Source organism: Meriones unguiculatus, chromosome 8 (assembly GCF_030254825.1).
Source record: "Meriones unguiculatus strain TT.TT164.6M chromosome 8, Bangor_MerUng_6.1, whole genome shotgun sequence".
NCBI classification, from domain to species: Eukaryota; Metazoa; Chordata; class Mammalia; order Rodentia; family Muridae; genus Meriones; species Meriones unguiculatus.
The window spans coordinates 123132909-123159298 of NC_083356.1; the positions used below are offsets into that span (position 1 = coordinate 123132909).

Here is a 26390-nt window from a genome sequence, read left to right on the forward strand (position 1 = left end):
CGGATTTCATTTTAAGCTGACCTATAACGCACCTTATTAAGACTAAGGTCGCATTATAGTGGATGAAAAATTGCCTTTAACACCTCGACCTAAACCACAGAGTACAATGGGGTTTTTCATTACATTATGTACATCTGCTCACAGACACCAACTCAACAGCAAGCATCAATAATACAGAGTCCCCAGGGAGGCATCTGCAGCTCCTTCCACCTCCAACAAACCCAACCCCAGCAGCAAGAAGCCCCTGGGGCATCACGGGCTCACCCTGAAGCCTTCATTTGCATAGAGCCCATATGGAACGACATGAGTGATATTTATTCTTTTGCTTGTTATTTAAAGAGCATTATCAGGTTTCTTTTTGTCATCTGTATGACGGAGACCCCATCATGAATATAATGTAAAAGTAGACGATGTCTGATCACTTTACCATCTGAAATAATTATGTCAGTTTAGGCTGAAGAGAGAAAAGATGTTAAACAACCGGAGAAAAGAATATGCAATTTAACTAGGCAAGGGTTTAATGATTAAATAAAAGTATAAACAAACACACATACACGTACATATAAATGTACAAACATGCATACATACAAACACACATACACATAAACATACATACACACATACACACATATATACATACTTTTAAAAAAGTAGTGAGTACTTGAAGCTCAGGGAATAGTAGCTTCCTTCAAAATAATTATTTTGATTTAACAAGAGAACATGAATTATATGAAGTACTTTTTCTGTTGCTTTCTCAAAGATGTGAAGGGTATGTGGTCTGTACCCAAAGTTAGAGGCAAAATTTCAGTTTCCTGTTTCTATCAAAACTCCCTTCTGTCCAGGCATACACCTTTGATTCCAGAACTTCAGAGGCAGAGGCAGAGGCAGGGCAATCTCTTGGCGTCCTCAGCTAGCCTGATCTACACAGTGAGTCCCAGGACAGCCAGAGCTACAGAGCTGAGACCCTGTCTTAAACAAAACAAAACAAAACAAAACAAAACAAAACAAAACAAAACAAAACAAAACTCCCTTCGGCTTTCATATGACCAATTAAAGGCAACCTAAAAATATACTGCTTTCTGCATAGCTTGGGTGATAAATGTATGGCTCTTTGGATTATTACGAGTAAGTTAATAGGTGTTAGTAATGCTATATATGTATTACAAGTCCTTTGTACACAACTACTTTTGCCGACCCTACCCTGGGGACAGCCCGACGAGGCCACATCGCAATCTTATAGCTTTGGTTGTAGCCAGGATTCTCTTGTCAAAAACAGACGTAAGACGTGAGGCTCCACACTGGCAGTGAACTTACACTGCAAAATCTTTCTTTGTTCATGCTGAGTTCAATCTGTAAGTACCACATGATATTTTTTCCTTTCAAATTTAATCTGAGGGAAGGAACCATACTGTGTTTTTCTTTCTGTGAAAGCTTAGTATGTTTCCCCAACACATGAGAATTCACCTTGGCTTTGGGAAGTTGACATAATAAAGCTTAATATCTATATTATATAAACATCGAAAATCTTCATAAATACTCAGTTGTATATTTTATTATAAATCATCAATTCACGATAACAATCTAGAGCTTATTATAATTTAAAACAGAATGACAATATTTCATGTTTTGTGATTTTTTTAAACTACATTTAAAGATTTACTTATTCACTTTATGTATGAGTGCTCTGTTTTCGTGCACACCAGAGAGAATCAGATTCCATTACAGATGTTTGTGAGATACCAGGCTGGGAATTGAACTCAGGACCTCTGGAAGAACAGCCTGTGTTTTTAACCACTGAGCTATTTCTCCAGCCCATGCCCATGTTTTGTGATTTAAAAAAAAATGAAGATGCAAATAAACTGTATTTAATTGCTTTCTTTCTAAAGATTATGTTTGTTAGTAGAGAGTAGCCTGGGACACTCAGCAGCTTGTAGGAAGCATCCTTTTTTTTCTTTCCTGGGCCTGGAGATGCATGAGTATAAATCTACAAAGCAAAGTGCTAGCTTCTCCCTGGAGCATTATGGCATCTGTACTAGCTGTGAGAGTTCTTGTGATGGGAAGATGTAATTTGGACTTGACCCTGTGATAGCATATGCCTTTCATATTGATCAGGCTTTAAAAGGGATGCTGCTCTATGTCTGGTCTTGCATGTGCCTTCAGCACATTTTGCAATCAATTTTGAAAGTAAACTTAAGCTATTAAAGCACACATAAATAGAAGATTCCTACATGGGCCTTGGCCCTGAGGCCACGGGGCCTCTATGAAAATTTCATCAGGGAAACAAAGACGAGGGAGCGTGAGCGGCGTTCCTTTCAGCCACTGGACCTCACCTTATCCACCTCTGTTCAAATGAAGGGTTTCAACACCCCTAAAAGTCATAGGGCATGCTGGCTGTGGTCCTCATAAATTGTCAGGTCAGGTCACCTCAGGGTGCTGAGGTGTAATAACCCTCAGTAAAAACCCAGATGCACTAATCAGTTCCACGTTGAGAGGAAGAAGCAAGGATAAAGAGATCAGACAAAGGAGAAAGACTGTGAAAGATCCAGACCGAATTCTCAATCTTCCTAATGCTGTCACCTTATAATACAGTTCCTCATGTGGTGACTCCAACCATCAAATTATTAACTGTACTTTTGCTACTGTTATGAACTGTAATATATATTTCTGATATTCAGATGGTCTTAGGGGACCCCTGTGAAAGGATCATTTGATTCCCAAAGGGGTCGCAACCCACAGGTTGAGAACTGCTCATCTAGAGAGAGCAGAAAATGATGAAGATATCAATACAAAGGCAGCAGATGTACAGGGAATAAAAAATTTGGGAACAAAGCTGACAGAATGACTATTAAGAATCACAAATTAGTTGGAACATATTTTAGAACAACTTATAACATGTAACAAAGGACCGATAGCTCCAAAGTGTAAAGGGTTCACCAATTGACTGAGATAACCAAACATACATTAAAAAAAAGTGGATCAAAGATACAAACATGCAACATTTAAATAAAACATGTTCATACTTTAATATTAAAAATTACAGAACAAAACTGGACAGAAAGTACCTGGCACATACTTAACAAGGGTCATCAGTGCAAGGAGAAATGAGTACTCTGCAAACATATATCAAGAGCCTTTAAAATGTGCAAGTCCTTGACCATATTTATTATACATAAAAACCCACAAAACTGAGGGCCAGTTTGTAAAGGCTTTTGGTACCTAAATATCTACTATAGTTCTTTTTCTTTTTAACGACAAAGGACTGAAATAAACATAATTAGCAATAATATGAGGTTAAGATGTTCCAAGTTTGGCCTGCTTTAAGCACAGATGCTGGGATGAAGAACTGGATAGAGGTTGTGGAGGAAAAAGTAAGATAGATGAGGCAGGAAATGTGAAATGGTTTGCAGAAATGAGCTGATTACTGCTGCAGGTAGCAGCATCTGGATCCCAATGGAAAGTCCCTGAAGTTCATCCTCACAGGCAGCCAGTAGCATTCCCGAGTCAGAATACCTGTGATGTGCCCACCCTGCTTTCCTCTGGTGGCTGTGAGCTGCGGTGTTGATGTCTCCATCTTTATAGCTTGCACCTTCCTGAGTCTACCTGATCTTCAAGGCTCTGGAGGGAGTAGAGTGGAGGAGGGGAGGAGCAGCTGGAATCTTACGTGGGATACCCTCAAGGATGCATGGAACTGTTTATTCCAGCTGTACGACCATCATGTGGGCCGAGGAGGATTAATACAATGGATGTGTTTTATGTGAAAATCAGATTGCAAGAGGAGTAGACCGCATGTTTTAAACAGAGAACATGCCCTCTGTTTGCTCAGTATCCACAAAGAATTGATTCCGTGAGCCCTTGAAGATGCCGACATCTGTAGATGCTCAGACCTTTATATGAACGGGGGTAGCAGTTGCTTGCTGCCATGTGTATTCCCATAGAGAGTAGAGCCTCCTTGGCCTACGCAGAATACCTAACCCGGCGGAAATGCTCTGCGAATAAGTGTTACAATTATTGTTCTGGAGGCTGTAGACATTCAGTTCATGTGCAATTCTTCTGCATTGTTTTTATTAATAGTTGGTTGAATCGTGAATATGGAAAGAACTATATTGCGCACACACACACACACACATTTTAAAAACTAGCTACTTACTAGTTATCTCTGAGTAGTGATTTTCTCAAGTGATTTTGTTCTTTGCATACCAATATTAAATTATATGAGTTATCATACCTATCCACTTTGTACGGTGAACAGGTTTTATTTGAGTACAGTAAGTCCAGCCATAATGTTTCAATGGTCCTAGAAAAGATGTCTGCTCTATGTTTATAAGCAGCGATAAAAGATTAATAATAACTGCCGCCCTCAAGTTATCCAATAATCACAATTAGCTTTAAATTTAAAGTTAACACAGGAAATAACTGCCTGTGAAGTTCCTCTGTGTTTATAGGATTATTTCAAGTACAAACATGTTATTGATAATTTAATTCTAAATGATCAGAATAGAAATTTAGTAGAATGGGAAGTTAATGTGAGCAAATAGTATAATGCAAAGCCTTACATTAGTTCTTGTGCCCAAAGGTTCCTCCCTGGCCTCTTCCCTATTTTTACACCACAAACTAGGCTCTGGCTTCTCTGTGCTGTCATCACACTCTCTGTATTTCATGTGTTTGTTGAATAGCTGACATGAATTAATTACCCTGGCAGGCTTCAAGACACCACAGAAAAGCTCTCTATCTTTGGGGAATCTTGCCATCTCCCAGGCAATCAAAACGAGTACATTTCAGACTATAGCAGCTATAAATACAAGATGCAAGAAAGGAGGACACAGGAGGACACTAAACCCAGCTTTGGGGGCTGCGGTGGGAGGGAAGGCCCTACCGGAAAGCGTCATGGCTGGACGCAGTAGACCCATGAAAGACAGTCACTAGATAGATGAAAGGAATTTCCAGAGCAAATATTTCCCTGTCTTCTCAAGATGGATCATGGCTCCTGTACGTATTCTATTCATCCATTCCTGTGCTTTACTCTCCAGACAAGAAAAAAAAATTAGCATCCTGTCCCCATATCTGATTGAGCAGGTAGAATATACTTTGCCATTCTAGACTCTTGCTGGCTTGGTGGTCCACTGTGACCACGCAAGAAAGCCCATTCTTCACTTGTCCACCGACCTCCAGGCCATATTGTTGCTGTGAGCAGTCTAGCTGCTGCTACTCACCTCTGTCTCAACCACAGACGCCCCTTGTCTGGCAGCCCACAGCTCGCCCAGTCTTCTAAGCTCCAGCGTCTTGGCTTCCTGCCACCAGAATGTTTCCTGTGGACCTTTGGAAGTCTTCCCCTCTAACTTCCTTGAAACGTCTTCCCCTCTAACCTCTGACTTCCTTGAAAAGTTGAATGTACGCATTACATTTCAGTTCTACAAAGCGCTGCTGACACATGTTTTGTGGGACAGGTTCTCCGGTTTTGGTGGCCTCCCTGTCAATCGTTCAGGAGACTTCCAAGCATATAGAAGCAGCAGGCTATGAGCCATTGCTCCTAAGTGACAGCCACATGAGTCAGCAGGAAGAGGCAGGTGAAAAATAACACAACTGTTGCTCCAAGCTGTGCTGTGTGCAATGACCATGGGAAACCTCACAAAAGCTATAAAGAAAACAGACCCAAGAGGCAGGACCCAAATTCAAGCTTCCCTCAACCATGTCCTAGTTGTATAAGACTTCCTGCAAAATACTTTCAAGTGAAATAAATACTTTACAGGAAAAGGGAAAATTCTATTTTGGGTCCCCTGATGGGAACATCAACACATTTCTACTTTACTAAATTATGCTTCTTGGGAGTCTAGATTTCTTCAACTAAGACAACATATCATAACTCACTGATTGTAAGAACAGGAATAAAAACCTTGTTGAGCTGTACTAAAGAAGAACATTATAAAACCATCTAATTTTTTTAATCTTAGAAAAGTTGTTTTTTTAATGTTATTTGTGTTAAATGTAAAGGATTTGCTTTTGTCAATTTTAAAGAGTTTTTAATTTAAATTTTTTTCCAAAAAAAAAAAAAGTCCTTCAGGCTTAATTTCTAGTAAACAAATGTCAATAGAGATTATAGCTTTTTACTGCCAAAAATATAAAGAAGACTCTTTAAGATTTTAAATAGTTGTTTAACATTGCTAAATAGAAGGGTTCCAGACCTGGAAGTTTGCCGGCTACTGCTTTGAAGCTGGTAAATCAACAGACAGAAAAGGTCTCAGTTCTCTGACAACCATGGGGGACAGAGGTGTCCTAGGCCACTCCTAGGGGAGCTTTTATACACTGTATAGACACACATCTTTGTCTTTCAAGCCACTGTGCTGCAGGCCACCTTTACTTGGACACACACCTGGCAGATATAGCCATCTGCAAGAGCCCTTGCTCCTAAAAGAAGAGACACTTGAGCTAGTCACGTAAATGCCAGTCACCATACGTGAGGGCCCACCAATAGTATCTGGCACTCAGCTTGATGCACCCCTCCCCCAAACCAAACAAAAGCCAGAGTCAAGCCAATCAGGTCTCGTGGAGGAAGATTCATTTTGTTGAGGTCACTATATGGAGTCCATTTCGATGACCCCTAGCTGTAGGAAAGAACAAGAATTGGGCTTTGAGGCTGTTCGGCCTAAATGACCATCAGGACTTTTCACAGATATAATTGCTTAAGATACACTTCAAAGAGACTGAATTAAAAGGAAGTGAAAAGCCATTTCTTCTACTTTCCTCAAAATACAGAGCACTGACTCTGCCTTTCTGTGCACATGAAATTTCATTCACTTTTAAAAATCTGAGTTTGTCACCGTGCCTGGTAGGGAACCATACCTGATGTAGCATGCCACATCAGATGAGTCTTGGGTTCACACCTATTAGGAATAAACAGGCCAACAAGTCTCTGCCTAGAAATGGCCATAAGGGCCATGGAAAGAATGTATTTTTGTATGAGTGGACATAAAGAGACAGCTGTATCATGACATCCTTATCTAAGAATGCTACAGGGAAATATAAAATCCAAACAGCCAGCACACACAGTGTTAATTTACTGAGCAGAGAATGCAGCGAAAGCAGAGAAGTGTAAAAGGGGAGGGGCGGATGGGCACGCCTTATGCTCCCATCTCTGCACTCACGGAAAGAACATACGACAGAGAAGAGGGGCAGAGAGGACACAGAAGCCCTACTCTCAGGATTCAGCCTGCCCTTAGCCAGCTAACGCCAGTCAATTCGCCCACCAGGCCGCTCGTTTGTGAAGTAAGGAGTTGGCTCCAGACATTTCTTATCTAATCCTCTATTTCACTGGCTCTTCCAGCTCTGTTTACTGCTCCAGTTGGCAGCACGAACCTGGGGGAGCAGGGCCTGAAAATGAAGTGGAGTAAAGTCTCACGGAGTGGTCGGTGTTACTCAGAGCATCAGACAACTTATGCTGCAAGAGTTAAGAAGTATCACCTGAGGAAAGTGAGCAACCGTGAGGGCAAGCCACACGTGGCAAAAACATGTTCTTCCACAGAGGCATTTAAATAAATGACAGAAGCCAGTTGTAATAAACAATCTGGGTAAACTCACTCTTGTCTGCTACACCTGTGAGGAAGCACAGAGACACATTCCAAGAGCCATTTTGTGTTTTGAAGAAACCGAGGTCACAAGACTCGTGTCTTCTTTTCTTGCTGTTTCCTCATAAGCACACAACTCCATTCTTGGGCCGTGTCCCAATGCACCTTCTTTTTCCTTCCAAAAGACAAACCCGTTTTGCCACACTCTGGCCACAGTGCCATCTCTGTACCCATGAAAGCAAACTTCAAACACAGATCTGTGTTCTTTTTGTAGAGACCCTGTTTCAATTGTTGTCTCTGAGGATTACTGGCTCTGTCTGCTAACCTAGGCCCAGTCTTGGGGGCTTCTAGCCTCCATGTGATCTAATCTAGGCCTGGAATGTTTTCAGCCTCTGAGAATTAGTGCGTAATAAGCTCACCCTTTCTTGTTCTTTCTGAGCTCTGGGCTGGCTGGTTCAATTCACCTATCTTGCCTCACATTCTTCTCCCAGCTGACTTATTCAATGTGGCTTTTCTCTCAACCCCTGAATTGCTCTGCTTGGCCTCCAACTAAATGCAGCCATCTTTTCTAATCTCTGGCTCCTTCTTTTTCCCTGCCTCATTCTGTCTTCACCGGTGTCATGATTGTTTTCTCTTCAGCCTATCTCTGTAAAATTCTCCCAGTAAAACTGCCTCCTCTCTTTGCATTGCTTATTAAGTAGCTTCCCTTTCCCGCTCTCTTCTCATGAGAGTTGGGCATATCCTATTCTGTCAAATCTTTCTCTGATTCATCACTTTCTTTTTCTGCCACTTAATTAGACATCATTTTCAAACATGAGTGCTTTCTTCTACAAACTAACTTTACCTTCACTGTTTTGGATTAAAGGCGTGTAGCACCAGCCTGGACCAGAGTTTTCTTTACCTGAAATTTGCTCTATCCCAGGCTGCTTGCACTCAGATCTGCTTGCCTCTGTCTCCTGGATTAAAGGTGCGTCTGTATTCCAGTGGTCTCATATCCAAAGACCTCGAAGGTCTTTGGATATGATCTCTTGCCAGAACAGCCATGTTCTAAATTAAAATTCTTTTATTCCTGTTTATGTACTGTAATATAGAGGTGTTGAAGTACAAAGCTGACACCTTTATTGAATACAACAGGGAATTATTAGTAGTCAAGATAATAAAAAACTTATTTGGTTTAATTTTGTGATATCTGAGGAAAAGCTTGTAAAGTGGGTAATTGATTCTCAACGTGTCTTCTATCTGTTAGGCTAACAATTTATATTATGCTTATTATTAAATATTTAAAAATTTTAAATTAATGAAGTATAATGAAAATTTGCAATCTTAATTTGGGAAAATAATTACCTCCCTTTTCTTACAGGCACTTTCATATATTAAAATTCATCAAAGGACTGCAACTTGTTTTTATCATTACTTAGTACTAATAAGACAACTGATCAAACCAGGCCCGTTAAATGAGTGCTAAGTCCTCCTATTCTACTTTCCTCCTAATTAGCATAGGGGAATAATCTTATGAGTTGCCTAGTTAATTACAAAGAATTCATCTCCAAACAATTACGTGTTGATCATCATTTTTGGATTTTAATCCCACATGTCTTCCTCATTCCACGGCTTCTGATCTCCCCCAAATGTGAAATCAGTTTTTAGAGGGAGGTCATGCAAGTAGGACGGACTGATGCTACTGAGTGACGTCGAGGGGGCTGAGCTGGTGATAGGGTATGGTTTTTCTGAATGCATGAGAAAGCATCCGTGAGTGGAGAGAGTCACTGAAGTCAATGAGGCAGAATGGATGGGTGATTAATGAAACTGGCATGGTGTTAAAATGTGATCTCTCAAATTCTCACTCTAGTTACTGGGAAACAAAAGGGGGGGGCGGCCACTCGTCCGTCTCTCTCACCAAAACCAAGCAGGCTACATCCATGCAGGAAAACTATTTCCTCTTGTGGTTTTTGAATGCTTCTCTGTTTTGTTTATGCCTCGTGGATTTCTGAGTTTGCTGTCTATAATATGAACCTATCGATGTTTGCTTTCCCGTCATTTGGCTCCCGCTCTCTCTTGGGGTTGCACTTACTGCTCTGTCAGATGTCTGGTTCTCCAGGCACACGCACTATCAATTACAGAACTTCCTTGTACAAACAAGTGAGAAACAAGGCTATTATTGTAGTAAAAATTGGCAATGCTTGGAGAGTCTATGAAATCAAACCAAGCTGGAGCTATCAGGATGCGGGCTACAGTACACGAATGGCTTCATGGCTTCATTCTACACTCAAAAGGCCATGCACGGCTCATTGCATACATGAATTAACCTTTAAAAGGAAAATGACCATAGGACAATGACATTTTACATGCTCCAATGTAAACAGCTTTAGCAAATGACCTGAGAAGACCCATTATTCTGTTATCATTGGGAAGTATTATCTAGAAAACTCCTATCAGGCTATCATGCAATTACTACTTTAGAAATTCACCAGAGTCAAATGACAATGTTATCCTAGATCCTTGATTAGTTTCTAAAATTTCACAAATAGTGGGTGTTTCTGATACCATGACAATATTTTTAACTCTATAGAGATAACTCAGTCTGTAATGTTTATTTATTTATATTTTATATTTTCTTTTATTGAAAATAGATTTTTTCATACAATATACCCTGATTATGTTTCCCTTTCGTCTGCTCTTCCTAATACCTTCCCCTTCTTCTGCCACCCACCTGCCTTTTTTCTCTCTAAGGGATAATAATATAATATAGGATACAATATAATATAATATGAAAAAAAACACTCCAGAATAAGACAAAAATAAACAAGCAGATGGAAAAGAGAGCAAGAAAAGGCACAAGATTAACATAGATGCTCATTCACACAATCAGAAATCCCAGTAACAGAAAACCAGAAGCAAAGAACCTGGAGAGAGAGATACAGACAGACAGACAGACACTTATAAAGAAGAAACATAGGAGCCAGAGGGATTGAGGACCACAGAACACAGCGCAAAGACTTCAACTAAGCAGGGCTCATAGGGGCCCAAGAAACATGGAGGCCGCGTGGGTCTGTACTACTTCTTCTGCCTACATGATATGGTTGCTAGCTTGCTGTCTTTATGGGACCCCTAACAGTGGGAATGGGGTGCCTGACTCTTTCCTTGGCACAACATGGGAAAAGGAGCCTCCAAGGATGCCACTGAGTTAGTTTTCTGTTGGCCATCTACTCCTGGGCATGCGGCCCACCCTTAAAGAGTGGTTTGTTTCCCCAGTGAGAGACTCTTGAAGAAAAACTAAAGCTTCATTTGCAAGCGGTTATCAATTGGAGGAGATACCTTCTGGGTGAGGGATGGGGGCATGTGTCCATTTCTCCTTTGGGCTCGGCCCTATGCATGCTGCCTCAGTCTTGGTGAGGTCATATGTCTATCAGTCCTGTCTTATTTAGAGGGCCTTGTTTCACTGGTGCCCTCCACCATCTCTACCTCTTAGAGTCCTTCCAGCTCCTCTTCTGCAGAAGCCCCCTGAGCCCTGAGAGGAGAAATTTGATGAAGATATCCCTTTTAGGGTTGAGTATTCTGAGGTCTCTTCTCACTCTGAGCATAACATCTGGCGGCTGGGTCTCTGTGTCTGTTCCCATCTGCTGCAGGAGGAAGCTTCTCTGGTGACGGCTGAGCAGGGCACTGATCTCTGAGTAGAGCAGAAGGTCATTAGGAGTCATTTTATTGCTATGTTCCTTTAGTAGAACAGTAGCATTCGGTTCTACCCTAGGTCCTTGGGCTATCTGGTCTCAGGTTCTTGGTCAACCACGCAACGTCAGGTATGGATTCCATTTCATGGAGTGGGCCTTCAGTAAAAGCAGATATTGGTTCATTACTCCCATAGGTTTTGTGCCTGCATTGCACTAGCATATCTTGGAGGCAGCAGACCACTGTAGATCGAAGGGTTTGTAGCTGGGCTGGTGTTTATATTTCTCCTTTGGTAGCATGCAGAGTACTTTCTGATACCAAGAACACTAATACATATAAACCCAGCACTCAAGGAAGCAGAGGCAGGTGGATCTCTGTGACTTTTTTTTAGGTCAGCCTGGTCTACAAAATGAGTGCAGGACAGCCAAGGATATACAGAGAAGCCCTGTCTTGAAAACCCAAACAAACAAACAAACAAAGAAAAAAATAAAACAACAACAACAATAAAAAGAACACTAGCCTGTGTGTGTGTGGGTCTATGTAGGCACCAGCTCGCCTCTCTGTGTTCAGTGAGTTCTGCAGGTCTTCAGTGAGATTACCTTACCACGAGTTTGTGGAGAGCAACCTATAGTTTTGCCAACAGTCAGGGTTGTCTGGGGTTTTTCCTGGGACCCCTTGTAACCCTTTCCCAATACTGGAAGCTTCGTTTAGTGATAAGAGCTGTCCAGTTGTGGCTCTGTCTCCTCTGTTATTTAGAGATTTCATGATCACCTTCTTCTACATGTACATTTTAGAAAGCTTCTGTTGTATTAGGTTTCCATTCCACCCATCAAACAGTCCTTAATTTTAGCTATCTCTCCCAACGATTTCCACCCTCATCCTCCTGTTCCATTCTCCCACCCCTGTCCATCCATACCATGTAGTTTAGTTCCCTTTGCTAGGAAGATCTACCTGTCCCCCACGTTGTCTTTTGCTCTATACCCAACCTCTGTGGTTCTCTGGACTGTACCTTGCTTATCACTACCAGGGATGTAGTACAGCACACATTTTCTAACAAAGACGGAGTAAAAATCCGCCAGATTAGCTTCTGATTCTAGAACCTATATCTTGGAAGAATGACTCCCACTTTTCAAATACTATTGGCCACAGACACAAATCGCATTCAGCTCTTAACAAACAGCACAATACCAATAACAGGATGTGCATATGTAGGCGCTGCTCCAATGACTAAAACTCAATCCAAGATGGAAGAGAATCTAATCATTGTAACAGCAATTGGTTCTATAACGGGGTTCATTGTAATTTTGTCCTTGGAAAAACAATGAGGACGCTCAAGGAGAAGAAAATTATAGTTAGTCTAAACAGGAAGAAATAAAACAACTATCTAAATATAGGAAAAACTGGCAGCTGTGACGAGCGCCAACACTAACAAGACAGAGCTAGCTGGCCAGCTGTACCATGCGTTCTTTTGGGTTTGAGTATATCTGTTTAAGTGGCAGCAGTTTAACAAACAGCACAAGAAATAATCAAACTGAATCCCAGGATGATTACACTTCTAAAGCGTTCCCAGGTATCCACTCAACGAAATTCCCGCTTCAGCACCTGCTCCGTGCTGCGCAGGGTTTCAGGTGCTGAGGATGCAGGGATGGATGCAACAGAAATGATGATGTTCCCGTGGCGGGGGGTGGGGCGTCAGCAGGCAAGAAATAAGCAAAACTCCACAGAGGTTTCCATAAAGGCCTCCGAAGCCTACAAACAGGGAAAGGGATGCATGGGAGGTGTTGTCACTGCAGGAGCCAGGAAGGCTTTGTCAATGAGAGGTTTGGCGTCATGGAGGGACTCACTATTTTGTGAACTTTCACCTTTATGTATATACTGTTTTTTTTTTTGTTTGTTTGTTTTGTTTTGTTTTTAGTTTATTTTTGTTTTGTTTTGTCTAGAATCACTGAGGAGATAACCCCCTCTGGGCACCTATCAGGAATTAGCTGTGTCAGGTTGGCTGAGGTGGGAAGAGCCACCTCAGTGTAGGCAGCACCATTCCATGCTCCTCAAGCGTCTAATGCCACGCTTTCCCAGCCACAAAGCTGTGAGCAAAATAGAGCCTTTCTCTTTCAAGCTTTTGTTAAGGCAGTATAGCATAGAAACTGGACAAGTAATAGGTACAATATGCAAATAAAGTAAACCGGCCAGGCATAGAAGGCGGAGCCGAAAAATGAGTGACAAAATGGAACTTTTTGATTTTGTTTAGTGTGTGAGTGTTGAGTGAGTGAGTGTGTGAGTGTGTGTGTACATGTACCAGCCAGAGGTTAACACTGTTGTCTTCATCTACTGTTCTTCACCTTAGTTTTTGGAGACAGAATTCTCTGCCTAACTTAGAGCACATCCATCTGGATAGAATAGGAGATGAGTGAGCCCAAGGAACCTTCCTTTCTCTGTCACCCAGTGCTAGGATGGTAGGCGTGAGCCACCAGCTTCTGTGTTGGTGTTGGGATCCAAGTTCAGGTTTGTATTCTTGTGCAACAAGTATTTGCTGACTGAGCAAACACTCCGCAAATCTCCCCAGGCTAAATTTTTGCTTTTAATTAGCACAAACTTGACAGGTTTATGTGCATTTTGTGCAAGAAGCTGTATCCTTAGATATTTGCATTACAGGTCCTGGAAAGAAGACTGGGCAAGGAGTTGAATGTGTTGGTGAAGTCTGGAGTTCAGGCTTTTCTCAGAGCTGGCATTCTCTGAGTGCCAGGAAAAAGTAGGAATGAAAGAGAAAAACAATAATGACAAAACAAAACAGATACAGACGAAACATCTGGAACCATCTCAGCCTAAGAAGACAGTCATTTTCTTATTTCAGTCTCATCATACTCTCAAAAGCGACCATGCTGCTTATTGTAAGATGGTTTATGAATCTGAGTATGTTAAGAGGTAAGAGTTTTAAAAGCAAAAACAATTTAGGAGTGCAAGCCATTGATTTGTTCCTGGATGACCCCAGTTACAACACACTGTGATCACAGAGGACAGCAGTGAAGTGAGTGATGTGAAAAGAAATTCAGTGGAGAAGTTATATTGACAGTGGGGCCAGCAGCCTAGTCCTATCTTTACATTGAAACAGTGGAGCCAAGAGCCTAGTCCTATCTTTACGCTGAAAGCACGGTAAGAGGAATACCTGTTTTCTCAATACATTCGGCCACGTGACTAATCCTTTTCCTCTTTGAAAGAAGAGAAAAACTTTGGCTCTTCCTTTACAGACTTCCTTCTGATATAATCGTGCTAAAGGCTGAGCCGGACCTGTTCTGACAACGTCTTCAGATATGTTTCAGTGTCACCCAGGCATACAGGAGTGCAGAGGCCGGTCAGTATTCCTTGAGAAACTGGTAGCCAAATGCCGCTCCTTCTGAGGGCCATGTTCCCAGCTAATGCTGAGCATCCGTTTACCAACTGAGATTCTTGTACGGGCTGTCTATAACCCTCTTGTGGCAGGACCTTTGGGAGCCTGAGGCTGTTATGTGTCAATGGAGACCAACTTCCAGGTTGACTGATCTGTATCACAAGAGTGAGGCAACCACATATGCAAATGTCAGACCTGAAGCCAACAACACCTTACTGTGTTGATCGAGGAATTCTCTGAAGAGCAGTTACTACCTGACTTAGCTGTTGGGCCGTCCTTGTCTCCCTGTCAACACTGCTGAGGATCTACAGGTCTGACGCGTGATGGGGCCCGACGCGTCTGAGAAAGTGAAACCTGGGAGGTAATTCTGCTGCTTTTTTAAAATGAGGACACTTTCTAAAATGGCAGCCATACCACTGCAGAAACTTAGAAAAGAGAAACTCAACAGTACAAATAATAGGCATATTTCCCTCATCAGGGAGAGGGTGTTTTTGTCTCCCCCAAGCAAAGCTGACTGCCCTCTTTTCCTCCTTAATGACTGAACCCCAATTTTAAGCTGAAGATACTGTCTAAAAGTAAAAAAATGGTGTCAGCCCCTTTTCAGAGAGTAGGACCTCATGATTGTTCTGCCTTTTGAGATGGTGTTTAGGCACGCACATCAGCAGGTGGCTTGGCTGGTGAACACATTTATGCCTACCTACTTTTTATTCTTCAGGTGGTGGAAATTTCCTTGCTGGGGTGGCTAGAGGTCAGTAATCATTTCGTACCAGGGAATAATATAGAAAACAGAAGCCTGTGTTATTGTGGTAGAACAGACAGAAAATTTCCATGCTGTACATGGCACAGGGAAGGCTTCATATTAGACTCTAGACTTATTTGACATGATACATTTTTGTTATTGTTTAAGCCACCAAGATTGGCTCCAAAAATAACCCTAATAAAAAATGAGAGACACACTAAGAGACGTACGGAAGCAGGGAGAGATGCCAGTATGTGACTTTCTAATGCCTTCATAGTGTTTCCAATATCAGTCACAGGCGTATTGAATATGCATAATTTTATATCTATAAAGAGGTCTAATAGCATTTCAGTACCCCAGGTGCCGAAGTAATAACCACAATTTACCTGAGCTCTGTACAGTGAAGGACAATTAGTGTAGTCTAATGACTTTAAGTTTATGAATGATTAAAGCTCAACATGAAGAACAGAGGGTGAGTTAGACTATGACTCACAGGAGAAGAAGCTGGGTATGCTGCCTTGTTAGGAGTCAGGGAGGAGGGGAAGGTGACACCAGCACCCCTGACTTCCCTGTATGGTGGTACAAGAGTGGAACCTCGGCAACACTGAGGAGCCCAAGCCATGGGCTGCAAGGTGGACACACAGAGATAACCTTTTGTTTCGCTGCTAAAATCTCTGACTTGGCTGAGTGCTGCAGATCACAAGGACCAAGCTAAGACAGGGAAGGCAAGTGAGAAGTAAGACAGACAAGGGCGATTTGTTTTTGGACTTGATGTACTCTTGCAATGTCTCTAAGCTTCAGTGCAAAGTACAAACGAAGACTAGAAAATAGGCAGGGAATCCAGGCTCATGCCCTCTGTCTTTTTTGAAAAAAAAACATTTGATGATTTCACATCAGTTTCAGTAATGCTCAGGATTCCTATGAGTTCAAGGCTATTGTTAACCTGTTTTTAATCTCCTGTTTTCTCTCTTTGTATCCTCCTTTGTTAACAAGTCTCTGATAAATACAAATATCATACAGAACTGTTTCCAGTTCCGCAAGATGAGTTTCAAAGCAGCCCACTTCTGTGTTTAGTTCTCTCACACGTACCTACCACCCATCTTGCTGCAGATACCTGATTGCTAGCCACCTCCCATGCAACAGAGAACTCTCTACCGGCCTTTGCTACCATTTTGGATCTAACACAGCAAAACTGATCTGTATTCTGATACTTGGTTCACTAACGGAGGCTTAGACTCCTGCCTGTGCATTTGCTTCCTCTGTTTTCTTATCTGGAGCACAGAAAGGAATCAATAGCAATCCTGAGTTGTCGAGGTGGCTGAATAATACAGTGGTAGTTTCTATCCAGAGAGAGTAGATAAGAAAATGATAGGAGAGTAAACCTCTCTATAAACAGCTAATTAACCAAAAGACTTTTATATAGGGAAAATGGGAAACCGAATGCTGGGATCTCTGAATACCTAATGCAAAACAGGTCAAGAATACAGATTCAGCAGCAAACAGGAGTAAAGCAGGGCTTAGCCCCCGCTGCTCAGGGACCAGCTCTGAGCTGGGTGAAGAGGAACACCACAGCAGATCTTCCACGTGGCCAAGCTGAAGCTGAATTCCTCAACACCCTGTTTGGATGGCAGAGTGCTAAGTAACCCTCAGCCTTATGCTATCACATGACCCACAAACACATCATCAGACGATGTCTGTGTCCCCCTCCTTAAAGGTTTTTCTAAATGCGTTGAAGATAGCATGGGCCCAGAAATCCACCACCTAGTTCAAACTCATTATAAAAGGAGAAAATAAAGTAATGACGAGCTAGAGCGTAGCAAACACAGAAGAAGCCTCACCCAGAGCACGTGTGAACACTTCTGCAAAGTGTTTGTGATATTGCTGAAAATTAGCAAAGATCATTGAATTGTGTAAACTACCTTTTAATTAGCATGGCATCCACAATATAAACATATGGGATGTGTTATCAATGCTTTCAAGTTCTGACAACGTGAGAATTACTTGAAGCCCTTGTGGAACAAGGCTTGTATGCTCCGTGCACACTCTAAGGCCGTTTACATAGAGCTGCAGGAGACTCTAAGAGAGCAGACCCCGAGAATGTGAACGTTCAGCACCATCCCCACCTCCATCCGATGTCAACTGCTTCCTGGCATTGCTTCTCAAAGTTGTCCCTTCGTAAAGACCCAAGAGGAAAGTCTGTTACATGACCCAAGCATCTTGGTATTTGTCCAAATTGAGTTGACAAGGCATATCCACATACACACACCAATTTTTTGTTTGTTTTGTTTGTTTGTTTTGTTTTAGCAGCTTTGGGCATGAGGCTATTCTGCATGTTACTGCAACGGTGACAACACGCCAAGAACTATTTGCAAAAGACCATAGAGTGTATCATATGAGAGTAAGCCTAGATCAAGCTATGAGCCTTAGTTAGTGAGACTTTCAATACTCACTAATTGTCAATTGTAACAATAGTATTATACTAATGACAGAAAAATGTTAGTAATGGGAAACTAGAATGGCATACGAGAATCCTCCCTTCTCTCTGCTCAGCTTTCCTCTGATACACACACACAAATAATTTTAAGGAACAATATTTACGTAGAGCTTCCAAATCATTTTATAACTAATTGAATGCAATGCTTTGTCAGCAGAAACAGTAGTTTGAAAAACAATATACCTCAGGAATTCAAAGTGCATCATTTTTCTCAGTCCTGGGCAAGTGTTCTGCCACAGGGTATGTTTTTTGAACCTAGTCAATTCACAGAAGTTGAAGTTACATAATCTATAAGAATTTAAGTGACCCTGTCAGTCACTACTGTAAGTATGTCAACAGCAATCAACACACCAAGATATGGTGTTTGGATAACTGTTATATTAAAAATTCCTGCCATTTTTACTTCCTTATATTTTTTTCATGAAATGCTAGAGCGGGAAAATCTAAAATTTAAATACCTTAAGTAAAAGACTCATGTTTTATGGACAGCAAACACTCGTGGAATTTGTATTTGTTCACTAATAAAAGCCATCTTTTCACTTACCTTCCTATTCACTTCTGCCAAGGGCTCTCATGTGTTGATGCTGATGGATTCTAGAAAAGATTTTGTCAACTGTATGGAGATTAGCTGCGAAGAACAGAAAAGCTCAAAGAAATGGGCTTACAATGAGAGAGGCATTCCTCATGTATGAATGAGGTGACTCAAGGCCGCTGTGAGGGTTCCCTCAGGTTGTCAAGGGCCCATGTTTCTCCCTGCTATTGCCCCACAGCCCCTAGGACAGACTCTATAATCTAACACAGCCCTGGGAGCCGGCTTATCTGTGAGGAAGGAGAGGGAAAACACAGAAGCAGCTTCTCACTCGCCTTTAAAAAGATTTCTAGAGCCCCCTCTCTATGCCTTGTCTCATGTACACTACCACCATTAATGCGGTGTCCAGGCACTTGCCTGTAGGTGAAGTAGTGTCTGTTTATCTGGGGTTCTCTGTAACTAAGAACCAGGGAGAATGAGCCCAGAGAGGCAACAGTACTGTTCAGGGAATGAAACAAAATGGCTGCCCTGCTCCCTGGGCAGCTGAGTGGGACCATGAGTGAGCTCCACAAATAGAAAACAGTTGTCTTGTTCTGAAAAGTAGCATTATCACACCTTTTAAAGGTGGAACCAAAGTTAATCAGAGATAAATAAGCAAATAAATAAAACCCAGCACATTTTAAGGCCAAAGAAAGATGCAGACTTTCTTTTTCTGAGTTTATGTACCATAATACTGCAAGAATACATAAGTCAGTTATGATGAATCCACATAATTGTAATAGAATTGTTGAAATAATATTTGAAGTATTAGTCAAAGGCATGGGGATATATTTATCATGTAATAAGTAGAAAAAGATGCAATATAATGTGACCTATGCAACACACACATATAAATAGTAGTTAACATAAACTAATTTGATATAGATCCCAAAATGTATACATAGGAAATACATTGAATTTTAAATTAAACATACATTCCTGCCTTACAGAAGCAGTTATAGACTGCTAGACTACCTTTATCTCTCCCTGTGATCTTCTGCATTATTTTAAAAATCCTTCTAACCCTTAATCATACAAAACTGCAAGGGTCTAAGAGCCATGAATCACCCACCAAACTAATAATGCATTTTAAAAGTACTATCCTTTTTACCTTCGGGGGAAACTTGTAAGTATGTCACGGAAGGATGGTGTAGAAGCATGGATGAAAACCAGTCGCTTGAAGGCATCAGTGTTCCAAGGAAGAAAAAGCAGCGCGGAGTAGGCAGAAACAGTATCAGTCTCCTACAGATGGGAACTGAAGCATCTCTATCTGGATATTGCTGGCCCTGCCTGACCACCTTCCACAGCATATCTGAGCATTCCTGTAGCTAATGGTCCTATTTTATGTTCACAGCGTGCCCCAGAGGTGGCTCCAGAGGTGGCTTCATGGCCTGAGCAGTCACCCAGTGCACCTCTCGGGGGTTCCTTGTAATAACTGCCTTTCTTGTAGGATGGTGCTCTCTTACCAGTCTTTCCTGGTGATCTCTTCTTTTTAAAATTTTTTAGACTTAAATTTATTTTTGATGATTTATTTCCTTTGCATCCCGATTGTAGCCCCCTCCCTCATCTCCTCCTGATCCCACCTTCTCTTCCTCTTCCCCTCCCCTAGTACTCAGAAAGGGGAGATCTCCCTCCCCTACCTTCTGACCCCAGCCTATCAAGTCTCATCAGGACTGCCTGTATCCTCTTCCTCTGTGACCTGGCAAGGTTACCCTGCCAGGGGAAAGTGATCAAAGAGCAGGTATCAGAGTCCATGTTAGAGGCAGCCCCTGCTCCCCTTACTAGGAATCCACATGGAGACCGAGCTGCTTATTGGCTACATCTGAGCAGGGGGTCTAAGTCCTCTCTATGCATGGTTCTTGGTTGGTGCATTATTTTCTGCAGGCCTTCCTGAGCCCAGATATTTTGGCTCTGTTGGTCTTTTTGTGGAGCTCCTGTCCACTCTGGGTCCTTCTGTTCCCCCACTTATTCTAAGACTCCCTGCAACTTGCCGAAAGTTTGGCTGTGAGTCTCAGCATCTGTTTCCATCCCCTGCTGTGTGGAGTCTTTCAGAAGACATCTATAGTAGGCTCCCATAGTGTTCCCTCCCTTCAACTGCTTCCAGTGTCTATTCTGTTTGCCCTTCTGAATGAGAATTAAGCATCCTCCCTAGAAAACTTTGGAAATCAATCTGGCACTTTCCCAATTGGGAATAGCACTACCTCAAGACCCAGTTATACCACTCCTGCATATACCCGAAAGATACCCCACCATACAACAATGACATTTGCTCAACTATGCTCATAGCAGCTTTATACCTAATAGCCAGAATCTGGAAACAACCTAGATGTTCCTCAACCGAAGAATGGATAAAGAGATTGCGGAACATTTACACAATGGAATACTACTCAGTTATTAAAAACAAGGAAACCATGAAATTTGCAGGCAAATGGATGGAACTAGAAAAGATAATCTTGAGAGAGGTAACCCAGAACCAGAAAAACACAGATAAAATACACTCACTTATAAGCGGATATTAGCCATGTAATTACAGGATAATCATACTACCATCCACAATCGGGTGATCTCTTTTTCACTATCCTGTGTTCCCCCAATTTTTTGTCATTTAATTATGTGACTGTGTTTGTTAGCTAAAAGAAACCATCCTGTGAAATTCAAAAGTCACTTTGTTTGATTTAACACAACACAGCAAAGTGTGTAACGTGTATTTGCACCCAGGTGATATTTTAAATTTCTAGGAGAAGGTATATCCAATTAGTAAAACCAAAATTCCCATTTGCAGGAATGAAAAATGGCACACAATGTTTTAGAAATAGAGACAGCCATGAATGATACACCGGGGGGACCCAGGATCACAGCTGCAGACAATCATAACCAGGAATGCAGTTATTGTAGTAGTCTTTATATGATGGCAACTGTTTTATTAGAGCACAGATAGTCTTATTTAAAAAAAAAATAAAACCCAGCAATATCTGTAAGGCAATCCATTTTCATAAAGCTTTTGGTAAAAACAAACAAACAAAGAAATGCTCTTTAAATCATCCTCTGGTTCTTAGCAACAAAAACCCCAAAGAGGATGGAGGTGGCCTGTACATCACATGACACCAGTGTGACGCTGTGGCAGCACAGCTCGCACAGACGTTACTCTGCATCCTCGTGGGTGGCGGGCAGGGTCAGAGCTGATGTCATCTCTTGCTGCTTTGTGTATGTGGCTCACCGCAGGGTCTCTGGTTTTCAATGGTATTGATGATTCTTAGCTAAACACACCTGACAACTTTACACCATGCTGCAGAAAACAAGGGGCATCGGTCTAAATGTTTCTTATTAGCCCGATGATTATTACGGTGGTGATTATTACTGGCTATCACAATCAGTAAAAGACACAGACACCTGAGAGATTTTAGAATGGCCTTATTTCACCTGGGGCATGGCAGATACTGATCCTCTAAACTGTCCTTATCACTTCTAAGCCCCCATCCCATCTGCTCTAATCATTCCTATCCCGGCTATCTCCCATCCATAATCCCAAAATACTTGCTAATGTTCTTTGTTTCGGCCAATTTCCTCCAACCATGCGGATACCTGATTGGCTGATTAAAAGGCCTACACTTGGGCAGGGATAATTGAGGAACATTCCTTCTCATCACATGGGTATAGGAGATAGGTCACCATTAATAACAGTGCCCACGCAGGGTGGTAACCAGATCTCAAGGCTCTGAAATCAGCAGACCAAACCCCAACAACACCGCCTGCCCCCAAAGCACGAAACAAAGACAAAATCTAATTCTAAATCCAAGGAGTGGAAAATGCCAAGATTAAATGTGCTCTAGGAAAACAGTGCCCCCTGAGCTACAGAGGAATCATGGGGGAAAATTCAAGCAGAGGCTAGGAGATGCTTCATTCCCTAAGTGGGGAGGAAGGTTTGCCAGTCAGGCCTGGAAGATGTGAAGCGATGGGCTCCTCTCTACTGCCCATAACGGGGAGCAGCTGGTCTACAAACAGGACACTTTACACTTGAAGAGCCACTTCTAATTTCCTCCTTTGCTATGCCCCATCATTCGCCAACTGCTAGGCCAGCAGGCAGTGTTAGCCCGTAAGGGAAAGGATTTCCTGATCTTCACAGCATTAAAAATGCAATGAAGGACATAAACGGTGGGACTTTGAAAAAAAAAAAAAAAGGCTTTTTCTAGAAGTTTTGGCTACAACTATATTGGGTTTGGTTGTTCTGTGTCCTCACTTTGTTTCCCTTGAGTTACATGTGCTTTTCAAAGGTTTCCCCTTTAACCACCATCTGATAAGTCACGGACAGTGATCAAAGCATATTCTGCATGTTTCTTCTTACCATATGTTTCTTTTGTTTCTTTTTTTTTTTTTTTTTTAGAATTTGGAACATGGTGTAAAAATGAAGGGTAAGAATTAGTAGAAGGCAGCGAAGTAGGCTTATCAATTTTTTTGCTATTTGTACTACCTGAATACTGACCGCATTCATCTGTGATTTGCATTTTAACGTGTTTTCTAAATAAAGCAAAACAGACATAGTGAAAAGCAAAAGAGGGGCTACGATAACTATAACAAGAGACAAGAGTGGACTATTGGCGTGATCGGTCATTTCTAATTGTCAGTTACAACCATAGAAGCCTTATGACGTTAGAAAATGTGTACTTTGTTAAGGTAATCTATCCATCCTGGTTCTAGGAATTAGGGGAAACTCCTAGAAGTTCTCACGAACAAGATATGATATGAAATATCCTGATATTATGTGGCATTTAGGGAAAGGTTTTGTAAGATTCCTCTCCATAATGACCCCTAGCAGAAACTGTAAATACATTTCTAATGGGGCCAGTTCTATTTAAAAACCTGAGGCTCCCTGGTTAAAAGCTAGGTTCAGAGACAGCTACCCTGAGTTCAAGTCATGGTACCACCACAAACTGGCTGTAACGATTTGGATAAATGACTTGACTTTTTAATCTTTAAGTTTCTAATCTGCCTCTGTGGATCAGAGAAAAAAAAAAAACCAAAGTGAAAATTGTACATATAAATTTTATACCAGCCCCAGGCCAAATAGCTCTTTATCTCTGGCAGCTATTTACACAATCATCCTTAAGTCGTTTCTCACCTGAGACTTCATTAGAGGGCTGAGCGTGCCCAAGACTGGGAAAAGGAGTCTGCTAGATGAGAGGTCTCCTGGCCATGGCCTAGGTTTCCTCTTCTATGGAGGGTCAGGAGCTCTGCTCAGAGCATCATCTAGAGAGGGCTGCCTATGGTCTGAAATGAACAACAGAGCATTTGGAAACCAAGCCAGAGTATTTCTTTTAAAATTGCTGTGAAATTGTCCCATCATGCCAGCACAAGGCCCAAGAGTCCTACCTAACATTATTCAAGTCTATGTTGTTGATCCCTCATGAAGCTGATGAGGAAGAATTCATTGTACACATTTATATCTGAATTATTGTTCGTATTGAATCCAAACTATAGACTATTTAATTCTTACAATGGTGTTATGTGGGCATTGCTATCATCATGATTTTAGAGAGAAGAAAATCAAGGCACGGAAAGATAAAACAACTCTCAGTACACGACACCATCACACAGCTATTTAAAAAGCGCAGCTAGAGTGTACGCCCAGTGGACAGACTTGGCTCACTCTGTTATCTCTATGCTGCACAGTACCACATATTACAGTCAGAAGTTCCACAACCCGCACCAAAAACAGATGTGCTGGAGCTTCTTTTAGGACAGAGTGGCTTTTTGAAAAGATTTATGCTCCTAGATAATACAATATAGCAAGTCCTCAGGTAAAGCGGTGCTTGCTTCCTGCCTTTAGGCAATGGTAACTGTCGAGTAAGCAGCTGTCTCTACTAGCACTGAATCTTTTTAACCCCTGGACCAGGTGAGGAATGAAAGTCCATCAGCCTCAGCGAAAGAGAAACTTCACAAGAAACTCAGAAGCAAAGAGGGCGCGCGTCCTGGTGGAGATCTGGTACACACTATGACTCATTAAGCATGGCCGCGGTCCAGCCATCCTTAACAACTAAGTTAAGATGAGGAGGCTGAGCTTAAACTCTTGTGTGTGTCTGAAGGGATGTTAGGTGAATCAAACCCCCTAACCCACACACTTCATCCACCACGGCGTTCCCGAGAGAGGAAGAATGTTGTCTGTGCTTTCCAAAAGGGCAACACCCTACAAAATCTTAGTACTGGCTACTTGTCTTCAAGCAGCAGGGCTGGAGGCATGGCGTAAAAGAAGTCTTTCCACAAAGCTCTCTCAGTGACTGAGAGCTAAAGCTCGTGTTGTGAGTGGCCACCAAGAGCCATCTAGATGTCTCTAGAGGCTTTACTGTTACAGTTAGAACACATGGCCCTAAAATGGAATGCCAGCTTGTGGAATTTATGACAGTCAGACTTCTGACCACATCTTATCCCATGAACCAAAAACAACGCTAAATTATTTTATGTGGCATCCTATAGAGGTAGTAACGGCACTGAGTCATAATTGCTTTTTCCCAGACACTGATGTCTTTGGATTTCTGAGCTGTATGGGGGGTGGGGGAGGAATCTGAGTTTCAGAGTATAAGCACTTACTTAGTGATTTGAAAGCACAAGTCTCAACTTTCAGGTTCATCAGTGAGATGATACAGTGAATGATACCCTACAGCACAGCCTGCAAGCAGCATCAAAACAGAACCCATTCTCGCTAACAGTAATATGGTGTCAGGAACAAGCTCACAGCCACTCACAAGCGGAAGATTTCTAACTATTTACTGAAGAGAAATATTTTCCATGTCCCAGGGATAAGACAGGGATTTGTAAGTCCTAGCTCATTATTAGCTTTGGCAGGAATCTTGTGTCACAGTTGTTAGCTCTCTTGGCACCTGGCATCGTTTTCCCCCAGCCATAGTTCACTGAAGAGTTTTCCAGCTATGCTTGCGTGCTACAAGGAGAAAAAATTTCCACCTGCACACCAATGTCCTCATTTTATGAACAGTCCCCTGATGCCATCAAGATAGCTGTTATCTGTGATGATACACTGTTTGTGTCAGAGCTATCTATCTGAAAAATGTCCTCATCACGAAAAGAGAGCTGTCGCTGCAGGCAGTAAGCCCACCTGGGGGCATTCTGGGCTTATATCTCTTCCCATTAAGGTTTCATTTGAAAAATCAGTCCTTCACAAAGATCATTGGGGTATTTCTTTTCCTCACAGGAACCTGAAAATCTTCAAGCAATTATCTTTCTCCTAATGATAGTTTTCAAAAACAAAACAAAACAAAACAAAACAACCAACAGCCCTTTCCTTCATACTCACTTACCTTATTTCCTACCGCCTGCTGACCCTATTGCCCAGCTACCTTCAGAAAGCTATCCAACACCCAAACAGGCAGACTGAGGAACAAAGGTGTCTGTGGGGAAAGGAACTGTCAATAGCCTGCCTCAAGATTAAACAGATATCTAGGTTTTCTTCTCTCCATGGCTCTTCATCACCTTTCTACAACAAAACTGTGCACATGAGCAAGTGTCTGCTGGTTTGTAAGAGCTGGGGCGTGAGCAGAGAAAAAGAATATGATTCCTGTAAGATATGTAACTGGCTCTGAATGGGCGTCAGTAGAGGTGGAAAAGCCAGATTTTTTTTTTCAGAATAAATAGATTTAGTTATCTCTTCCCATTATTTTGCCTGTTTGCAAATGCTCAGATCTCATTAAACTTAATGTGCGACTAATAGAAGGAAAGCTTTAAAAAATTAGCACCTCACAAACTCTTCCCTTTCTAATGCCTCAATCAACCTATTTATTTAGCAGGTAATGGCCAAGAATTTAGAGACCATTAACTAAGTAAGTGGCTATTAAGTATTTTTAGTTTCCAGATAGAAAAATAAAACATCTAAGCTCAGATAATGACTACATGTTTTAATTCCTATGATCAACAGTAAGTTAGTAACTGAACTAGCATTCAGCATGGGCAAATAAATGTATTTGTCGGTCATC

At 41.7% G+C, this 26390-nt stretch overlaps 1 protein-coding gene and 1 long non-coding RNA gene across 3 annotated transcripts in view; one reads left to right on the top strand and one right to left on the bottom strand.

Moving 5' to 3' along the window:
* Positions 1 to 26390, bottom strand: part of Cers6 (ceramide synthase 6) — a 245150-nt gene that overhangs the window by 69643 nt on the left and 149117 nt on the right. The window lies entirely within an intron of this gene.
* On the top strand, positions 14259 to 26175 carry LOC132655949 (uncharacterized). The gene is made up of 3 exons (XR_009593926.1): positions 14259 to 14375; positions 14471 to 14971; positions 25613 to 26175. It is a non-coding gene; the product is annotated as an uncharacterized LOC132655949 (long non-coding RNA).